Source organism: Bos javanicus, chromosome 2, assembly GCF_032452875.1.
Source record: "Bos javanicus breed banteng chromosome 2, ARS-OSU_banteng_1.0, whole genome shotgun sequence".
NCBI classification, from domain to species: Eukaryota; Metazoa; Chordata; class Mammalia; order Artiodactyla; family Bovidae; genus Bos; species Bos javanicus.
Genome location: NC_083869.1, coordinates 22,264,282 through 22,274,748, shown reverse-complemented (window position 1 = coordinate 22,274,748; position 10,467 = coordinate 22,264,282). Strand labels below are relative to the sequence as shown.

At 42.8% G+C, this 10,467-nt stretch overlaps 1 long non-coding RNA gene across 2 annotated transcripts; it reads left to right on the top strand.

The window, feature by feature from the left end:
* Positions 1 to 301: 301 nt before the first annotated feature.
* Positions 302 to 10,009, top strand: LOC133258440 (uncharacterized). 2 transcript variants are annotated; one of them, XR_009740024.1, is made up of 5 exons: positions 302 to 621; positions 1,324 to 1,502; positions 1,590 to 7,064; positions 8,615 to 8,792; positions 9,691 to 10,009. It is a non-coding gene; the product is annotated as an uncharacterized LOC133258440 (long non-coding RNA). The 2 variants fall into 2 exon arrangements; XR_009740023.1 differs by having other exon boundaries at positions 302 to 1,502.
* The last annotated feature ends 458 nt before the right edge of the window (positions 10,010 to 10,467 follow it).

The following is a 10,467-nucleotide window of genomic DNA, read 5'->3' as shown; positions in this document are numbered from 1 at the left end:
CTCCCCACTAACTGAATAAAGGAAATACGCGGAGTTTGAATATAATTTTCTTACCGTTAAAGGATACTGGAGGAAGGCATGATCAGGGACACAAGCAGGCAGGGAGCAAACGAGAAATGAGAGAGAAAACCGTCACTGTGAAAGCCATCATCTTCTAACACAAACAAGGGGTCGTTTCTGGACCGCCATTTTGGACAAGCTCTGGCCTCTTGTTGAATGTGACATACTGAGTCAGAGGCAGACGTCCTTCTGTGGTTATTCACTTCCTGTCTGATTAATTTGTTGCTTGTTCCTTCCTCCTTTTCTGCAGAAAAAGGAGCTAGATTTTACTTAAGAAGCAAGCAAGAAAGAAACCCCTAAATTTGGAAAATTAAATGTTTCTCCTTCCCACCAGGCGTAACATACCTTTTGGTACAGGGACAAGAGGAGATAGCAACGCGAGCTGGTTAACAGCTCAACTTTATTCTAGACACCTCCACAAAAAATATCTGCTCATGGAACCTGAGACTCTTTCAGGAAATTTCATTTTAAAGTATCACTCTTGATACTGATGATAACATTTAGGATTAAGGAAGAGAGTCACTCAAGATCTAAAAGCTCCAAATGACACTGATAAATAAGGTAAGTGATTCTTCCTCATCTGCAGAGCAGTCAAGTGTGTAGGAAGTAAGTTACAAATGCCGGTGAAGAAAGCTAGTCAGGTGTATGAAGGCAAATGAGTTTTTGAAATGTGATTCTGGTGCCCAAGTCAGAATACATGCTATACAGGCTCACCTCATTTTATTGTGCTTTACAGATATTGCATTTTTTTTTTAAAAAACAAATTGAAGGTCTGTGGCAACCCTGAAATGAGTAAGTCTATTGGTGCCATTTTTCCTTCAGCATTTGCTCACCTTGTGCCTCTGCTTCACATTTTGATAATTCAAGCAATATTTCAAACTTTTTCATTATTATTATATTTGTTATGGTGATCTATGATTACTGATCTTTGACGTCACTACAACACATTGACGGCTCAGACGCAGATTACCACTTGAATGAAGTTTTTCCAAACTGAGTTATAGTTGATTTACAAGAGCAATAAAGTAGTTATTAATTTAGGTATGTATGTAGATTAAAATTTTTGCTTTTTAATTATTAGTTTTTGTTCTGTTTGGGGTTTAAAAATTTTTTGTGCACTTTTTTAGACATGAGGCTATTGCACACTTAATAAACTATAGCAGAGTATATGCATTGGGAAACCAAAAAATTGGTGTGGTTTGCTTTACTGCAATATTTGCTTTATCTTGGTAGCTTGGAGTAGAATTTGCAGTGTCTCCACAGTATGCCTGTACAGGTCAAGTCAGCTGAAGATCAGAGTTTTCCACGCCAAAATATTTTGTTTCCATCCTCCACACTTAAATGGGGTGACGATACTCTCCCAGAAGATGCTTGACAGAAAAGCAGTGATGATGAGCAGAAGGAAGAAAGTCAGATTCCTCATTATTAAAGGACTCTGAGAGGTGGGTAGGCAATGGAATATGCATAGAAAATACACCAAAACTTGAGGAATGTATAAAAATCTGAAAACGCTCTCAATTTTTTCTCAGTCTATCTGAATATATCTATTCAGACATATTTGTGACACCCGCCATGGAACTCTGAGAAAACAGTATCAGCTGAAAGAATGAAAAAGAGGCATATTTTGGAAACTAACATCATTGTAAAATTTGACTCTGGGGTCCTGATTCTGCTAAGTTCAGAGGAAAAAGGTACGAAAAGATCATAAGCTGCCTAATATTCCATTATACGTAAAATGATGAGACTGGGTGGATCAGGGGGCTGTTGGAAACCTGTGGAGGCATTTTCCGCTGGGTGGGTTGGAAAGGGGTGAGGAAGGCTTGTAGGATTCATGGGTGGAGCCAGGAATATGAAGTTTCTTGTGATGCTTAGGACAGGCTCACTCCTAATACTGGAAGTACTCCTAGAGTGGAGTACTGGGATAGTTGACTAAGTACTAAGTACTGGGAGTTAACTAAGGTTCTTTTAACTCCCAATTCTTTAAGATAGGCTGCACAAGGAGTTTTGTGATGCCAAGTTATGGCAGAATTCTTATAAGTGATGCTAAGTTATGGCAGAATTCTTATAAGTTTAGTTGCTAAGTTGTGTCTGACTCCTGCGACCCCATGGACTGCAGCTTGCCAGGCTCCTCTGTCCATGGGATTTCCCAGGCAAGAGTACTGGAGTTGGTTTTACCACTGAGTCAGTGGGGATTCCCCCTCTTAGAAATGACTTCCTAGGATTAGTGATCTGGACTCTTTGCCCAGTGCCACTGGAAGGCACAGACTTTATTCGTCTCACCTAATGTAGGATCTGGAGCCCAGGGGACACTTAATACATGAAAAAATACACGCAGACCTGGGTCTGGACAAGGGGGGAGGCCTGCAGTGATTATCTCCTTCACCCTCCACTAACCTTGGAAAAACAGAAAACTTGATAAACTACTAAGTAAATGCCTGAATGACTCTTTGGGGAAGTCTAACTATAGTTGGGTCTTAAAAAGAGAACATAGGCAATACGGTGATTTTGCTATGTATTTACAGAATTACTTTTTAGTTCTCTAATAAGTAATGCCCCCCAAATGCACGAGCACACACACACCACCCCCCCAGGACATGATAGATCATGACTATCCCTATCCATCACTTAGAGGTCTGGAGCCCACGACACATTCAAGGGAGTAGTTGTCTACAGTTTGCGTCTATTGCACCTTTAGTGAGAACTTGTAAGCACAGTCAACTTTGGACACATTTATGAGGTGGTACTATGCACCACAGGACATAAATCAGATAATGTTCCTCCCTGTTTAAAACCATCTCATGGTTTCTCATTTCACTTTAAAAATCCAAGCTCTGCCTAGCTCACAAGGACTCACAAAATCTGCCCACCCACCTGCCCCCAGCTCTCTGACTTCATTTCAAGTACACTCCGTCTTGCTAATTACCTTCCAGCCCTTTCTGTTCCTTAAATGCACAGGCTCATTTGCTTTCTGGATCTGACACTTGTAAGCCCTCTTACCTTACTCTTCCTTCCTGGTTCCTTCTCATTCTCTGTCAGCAAAAATGCCCCCTCTCATGTCCCATCTCTGCTCCTGTCTTCCATCACACTTGTCACCATCTGGTATTTTTTTCATTTATTTAATTGCTTATTTACTTGCACATCTCACCACTAGAAATCAAGTTCCATAGGACCTTGTTTCCTGTTGTTGCCTTAGGATCTAGAACAGCACCTGGTGGGTGTCAATGAATGTTATTTGTTGAATGAAAGAGAAAATAATTAAAAATAGTACCATAATACAACATTCCTTTAAAAGCTTGAGACTGTTTCCCCTAAAGCAGTGACTGAGGAAAGTTAAGGACGGACTTGAACCCCTTTCTTGGGAAGGCTTAGGCTAAAGGGAAATCTTCCAGGGAAAGGATACCAGAGATCAGCAGGGAGCCCTTTAGCTCACTGAGGAGCTTGGCAATGCAAGCAGAGTCTCACGCAGTGCAAGTGGTTCTTGTCGTTGAGCAGGGAGGAGAGAAAAATGGGCTAAGGAAGTTGAAGACTGAGACAAACGAAAGATCACATGGTGGGCGGGGGAGGGTTCTGACAGCATTATTGACAAAGCAGACCTGGAGGCCACCCTCTGCAGTGAATGCCACTCAGGCAGATGTGAGACGTGAAAGCGCTTTCTGTCCCTTCCTCTGTGCCCAGGTGTTCCCAGATCAGCGTCAGTTTCTTATAAGGAAGTTTAAGGATGAATGAGACTGCAGAGATCAGAGTCCACACTTTCATTTACAAAAGAGAAAATGGGAGTCCAGAGAGATTAAGTGACGTGCCTCTATCACACAGCAGGCAGCAGCAGAGCTGGAGCCAGAAGCCCGGTCTCTCTCTCCATGGTCCAGTGTCATTATGGCCTTAAGTTCAGGGGAGGATTTCACTTAGTTCCTTTGTATAAGCATAAGAAGAGGTGGAAGGAAGAGGGGTAGGGAGAAGGCTGTAACATGGCAGGGAGCAGTTGATGCAGTATTAGTACTGGTGTTAGGGATGTTTGTATTGATGTCGGGGCTTCCCTGGTGGCTCAGACTATGAAGAATCAGCCTGCAATGCAGGAGACCTGGGTTTGATCCCTGGGTTGGGAAGATCTCTTGGAGAAGGGCATGGCAACCCACTTCAGCATTCTTGCCTGGAGAATTCCATGGAAAGAAGAGCCTGGTGGGCTACAGTCCATGGAGTCACAAAGAGTTGGACACGACTGAGCGACGAACACTTTCACTTTTTCACTTTTTTCACTGCGTATGTTAATATAATGAAAGGCTGAAGAAAAGTGGATTGAGAACCTGAGGCAAATAAAGACAATCATGATTCTAGGCTTCAAAGGGAATTTTAAATGCATATATCACCTTATTCAACACATGGACCAGTCCCAGCCTAAAGACAGAGCAAAGCGATAATCAACAGTCTCCAGAACAATCAAGTGAAGAATCTTTCATATTAATCTACAGAAATAGAAAATGAAGAGCAGACAGAGATTATAGCACAACACTGTGGTTCTGACCTGGAAAAAGCAGTAAAGAATCACAGCCAACAACCCTCCTGTGGTGACCCCAAATCAATACAGACTGAGTAGGGCCAACAGCGCCATGAATAAAATATAAGGACAATTGATTTCTTTTCATTCCAGTTTTGCAAACTGTGTTTCCATTACTACCTGTTATAGTGCAGTATTTCCCCAGTAGTAAAAACATGTTTTGGAGGAGGAAATGGCAACCCGCTCCAGTGTTTTTGCCTGGAGAATCCCAGGGACGGGGGAACCTGGCGGGCTGCCGTCTCTGGGGTTGCACAGAGTCGGACACGACTGAAGCGACTTAGCAGCAGCAGCAGCAGAAACATGTTTTAGAATACTGTACTCCTTCCATTCTAAAACACCATTTTCTTCAATAGCAAAACACCCCCCTTATCTTATAGCTTTTTATGGAGAAGAAGAAACAGTACCAGACTAAATGTACACATTTATTATAAGAAAAATTCTACTTTCAAAGTATTAAAATATGGGAATCACATGATTTAAAAGAGCAGAAACAAAGGAATTAGCTTCTTGCCCATAAACCTATCAGTAGTTATATAGAAGGCTGATCATTTAAAAATAATCTCAGAAACAGAAAATCGAAAACTAACATCACACCATTCTATGTCCTGCTAATATAAATTGGTATAACCTTACTTGGGGAAACATTTGCAACATATTTCCTTGTGTTTTGGCAGCTCAGCATCCACTGACCCTACTTACAATGATGTCCTTCAGTTTTTGTTTGGAGACACATCTCTCCCTCCCTCCCTCCCAGACCGTGTGGGTCCAGAGGAATTTACTCCGATTCCAGATACATGAATTGCTGGCTCATGGGAGCCTTGCATTCACGCAGGCCCAGAGACTTTTCTTGGTGATATAGCCTGTGGCCTCATCAGAACCAAGGGAATTTGTGTCTGGAAGACAGAATTCTTCCCGAGGGATGGAGCTGGGTCTGTGAGGATGGAGGGGCTGAAGCTGACTCACTCATCCTCTGACCACATGGGGTCTGAAAATGAGACCAACAATGTGAGAAACGAGAGATGGAGAAAATCAGCTGTTGATTTATTGGGGGAATCCTTCTATACCTGAAGCTAGCTCTATTTTGGACTTCTAACTTACACTAGCAAATAAATCTTCTATTTCATGCAAGTTAGTGTGGTTAGGTTTTCTATTACTGGTAATACAAACACTAATGTGATACAGAAATCAGTACTAGAAGTGAATATGGAATGTGACTAACTCTAAAATGTGCAACTGGCTGATTTAAGGCTGGGTGACAGCTAGTGCAGGCTCTCCTGGGCTAGGAAGTTGGCCATCCTGGTTATGTGATGGCATCACTGCTGGTTGGGCTGCCACCTACTGAATCCTGGGTCGAAGACCACAAGCCTACTGAAGGTGCGCCATTAAAGAATTCAGAGAAAAAACTAGAAGGTTGGAGTATGTTGGCTACATTCAGCCTTCAGTAAGATACACAGCAAAGAGAAATTTAGGATGAAACTTACTGGAAGCCTGCTGGGGTGGGGGCAGGCAAGGGCTTTGTCAATAGAGGCCTTTCCCAGCCTCCCATGATGTGCAACCAAGATGTTTGAGAGTCAAAGAATCCGGAGCCTTGTGGGGTTAAAAACCCCAGTTCTCTACGCTATGCTAACTAACATTAGGCAGAACAGGGCCAAAAGATAACAACAATATCAGGAAAGAAGTCTGACACAAAGGAGAAGCTGAACTTCCCACTGTCTCCCCCAGAGACACTGTGGTCTCTCGTCCGAGCAGAAGGCTGTTACCTTTATTGTAATATACTGGGGTCCTTCTCAGCAGCAAGGAGTAAATTAACAGTGGCTTCACCACCTCAGGCCACTGTTTCAACACTGTACCTAATCAGAGACTGAGATAAAGGCCACAGAACTTAAGAGCGGACTGCGACTCAACACAATTTTGAGTTTTGTTCACTAGTCCATGGAGCTCGGGGATTCTAGAGAATCTTATCACGTTTTTAAATACTAGAGGATAAAACCCTGGAATGGTTGAAAACAGCTTATGACTGCTTAAATCCTAAGGCAATCCCTAGATCCGTGAAGCCAGAGAACAAGGCATAGACTGTGGAACAGGTGCGGCCCTGCCCTCGAGATGGCTCTGGAAGACAACAGCCAAGGAAGACCCTTAAGGAAGAGCAGAAGGAAGTTAAGCCACTGACTGACCAAAGTTCCGTACCATCGCCACACAGGGACAATCTGTTCACCGGGTTATAAAATACGCTAGAGACGGGTGACAAATGACTCCTCTCCTTTCCCAAATGGAAGTTTAACCGTGCAATTCTGCTATTGTCCTGCCTCCACCATTGTGCACTGGGCGTTTCCTTTATAATTTGCCACTGGACCACGATATACTGCATTTGGGGCTGGCAGACAACATTGTGGAAAGTTCGGCCTTGGCATTGGACTCGGACCTCAACTGTCCACTTTTTGTGGGGAGGAAGGTGAGTGATTTATTCTGTGCGGGCATTTTTGAAACTGTATGTGTAAGACGTGTGTGTGTGCATGTGTGTGTGTTGGACAGGTAGACAGAGTGCACACTGGTTGCTTTGGGGCTGTCTATCATCCCTTCCCCTAACTTACAGCAGAGCCTCAGATCTGGGGAGGCAGACATCCACTGACTTTTCACTCCTGCTCTTCCAGCTTCAGCAGGAAACTATGTTCAGAATCATGTAATAAACCAAAATGGAAATGAATATGAAAAAGAATATATAAAAAACAATCACTTTTCTGTACATCTGAAACTAATACATTATAAATTACTGTGCTTCAATAAATAAATGAGGTAACTGGAAATCCGAATATTGATAGTTAATAATACTAAGATTATTGCTAATTTTAAAGAGTGATAATATTATTGAAGTTATGTTGTTTTTTATAGAGTCTTTAAAGTTTTAGAGATACATACTGAAATATTTGTATATGGAAAGATATGATGTCTAGGTTTGCCCTGAAATGAAAAAGGGGGAAAACAGGTACAGGTTTAAAGAATCATCATTCTTGAAGCTGGGTGAAGCATACGTGGCACTTCATTATAATGTTCTGACTACTTTTCATATACATTTGAAATATTTCTATAGCAAAAAGTTTAAACAATGATATGAAAAGGACTTGTGGCTCACTCACAGGAGGCCTCATCCACTAGAGGCTGTTAAAGGGGTTTGCTCATTCTGTTATAATCATGTTCAGACCTGGGAGTTTTATAGAAGTTACCTTTTTCTCCTCAAAATGACCTCTTTGGTTGATGGATGGATGGAATGGAACAGAGATTGAGGGCTCCCTTATACTGATTCAGAACCCAAGTAGTTCTTCCTAGAAAGCATCCAGTTCTCAAACTGGGGGACTCTAGGAAAGGCAACAAAAAAGCAAAAATCTAAATTCTAATTTACCAACCAAAGAACCAAAGAAAACAACCCTCCTCCTAGATTAGAACTGTCCATCAGAAATAAAATTTGGTCTATATGTGCAGTTCCACATTTTCTACTAGTTACATTAAAAGGAAAACAATATAAAACAGTAATATTTAACATCCTGTCTCAAAAATATTATCACTACAACACGTACTTACAATAAAAAGCCTGTTAGGTATTTTGCACTCTTTTTTTCTATTAAGTCTTCAAAAACAGGCGTGTATTTTACTATGAGTGACATTTCAAACACTCAAGAGCCACTACCACATTGGGAACACAGTCCAGACGGTGGGGGCCTGGCGGGAAGAGGCCTCACCGTATTCTAGGTAATTTAATTAAAATGCAAACACTTCCCAGGTAGTCACCAACATCGAATACAAGTGCTCAGACAGTAAGGCGTCTGCTTATAACGTGGGAGACCCGGGTTCGATCCCTGGGTCGCGAAGATCCTCTGGAGAAGGAAATGGCAACCTACTCCAGTACTCTTGCCTGGAAAATCCCATGGACGGAGGAGCATGGTAGGCTACAGTCCCTGGGGTCCCAAAGAATCGGACACGACTGAGCGACTTCTTTCACTTTCATAGAGGGAAAAAACCACATGAGATGGAAGAAGAAGTTTCTTACAACTTAAGGGGCCAAAGGGAGGAAAGCCTTGTTTTCACATCCTGCCAAGTATTTGCTTGTACACACACCCAGAGTGAAGCTGCTGGCATACGGATAGCTGTGTGTTCCTTCTGGATGCTAATCTGGTGGCTTCATCAGGTATGAAGATCAGGATGGGGTCTCTACCATGATTTGTGGGGTGGGAACAGCCATACTGCTCCCTATCTGGTCTTCTCTCCAGACATATAGCTGGTTACTCCATGTCTACTGCCAGAGGATAGAACCACGTGGACAAGAAAGCCCTCTCCTGACTAGAAAACAAGGGTCTATCCAGCTCTATGCCTTTGGGCCTGAGGCCACTCAACTGAACCCTGCAGAAGGGCTCACTGACCTGAGACTTCCCCGGGGGCCCCTTGACTGCACGGAAGCTGGGCTTGCCTGGTGCAGCTGCTACCTGGAGAGGCAGACCCAACCCTCCTGCATGTGGGCAGGAAATGGGGGTATTTGTGGGTGTCAAAACAATGGGGAGGCCCTCCTGGGATGCAGGCCAAGGATGCTAGTCAATCTGCAATGTACCAGACTGTCCCACTCAATAAAGAATTGATCCACATAACCTTCAAAGGTCCTGGTGGACACTGATGTAGGTGAAAAAACTGTTTAGTAATCTGAGCTGACAATTAAACTCCATTTTACACGTTATTCAAAGTAAATAAATACTGTTGTATTAGTCCCCAAGTTTCCCAGTAATGCAACTGTCATATAAATGAAATACTATGATTTGCACAGCTCTTTACCAAGAGTTGTTCACCTTGGCTGGAAAATGTGTTCCAATGCATTGCCACTGGTGGGAATGAAGTCTCTCTTACCCAAATTAGTCTGCAGTCGCAATGCCCTACTCACGATGATTATCAGTGCAACTGCAAAACCCTGACCACTTCATTTTGTTTGCTAATGAGTACTACCTGATTGCTTACAATTGAAGTTATTTTATAATAAATTACATTCCTTGTATTACTTAATAAATTATAATTGTAATTAATCCTCTTCTTAATTACAGATAACGATTACACAGATTTGGAGAGGAATGATGTGTGTGGTCAGATTATTTCCCTGGTGAAAGTTCACTGACGTTTGTGAAGGGGACATTAGAAAACCCTGTTATTCAAAGTGAGTCCGAGGTCAGACAGGGTTGCGAGCCACTGCTTCTGCGCATGCCCCTGACCGAGTTCCCTTTGAAGTCAGGCATCGCTGGGGCGGCTGGAGAAGAGGCAGGGGCTGAGCAGCTGGCTTCGCGAAGGCTCTCAGCCTGGCTTCGCGATGTCCGCCAGGAAGGCCGGCTCCACCGAGCGGGTGGCGAAGGAGGAGCCCAAGAAGAAACCAGCTCCGGGCTCCCGGCTCCCGCAAAAGTGGAAACAAAGCCAAAAACTGTGGCAGGAAAGGATACATCTTTAGACAAAAAAGTGCAAACAAAAGGGGAAAAGGGGAGCAAAGGGGAAACAGGCTGAAGTGGCAAGAAACTAAAGAAGACTTACCTGCAGAAAACAGAGAAACTAAAAACCGAGGAGAGCCCAGCCTCTGATGAAGCAGGAAAGAAGCCAAATATGCTGAATATCACACCCAATCCAACCAGGGGGCCCGTCTCCCTTTTTGTATAATCCAGAGATCTATTTTTATCAACCGTTTTGAAATGCACATTTTTTAAGCAGCTCTAGAAACGTTTTTAAAAATGAAGGAATCCCACCTCATCCCATTTTTTAAGTGTAAATGCTTTTTCTTTTTTTAATGAGGTGAAAGCATTTGTTGGTGGTTTATTTTTTGGTACAATAAGAAAACA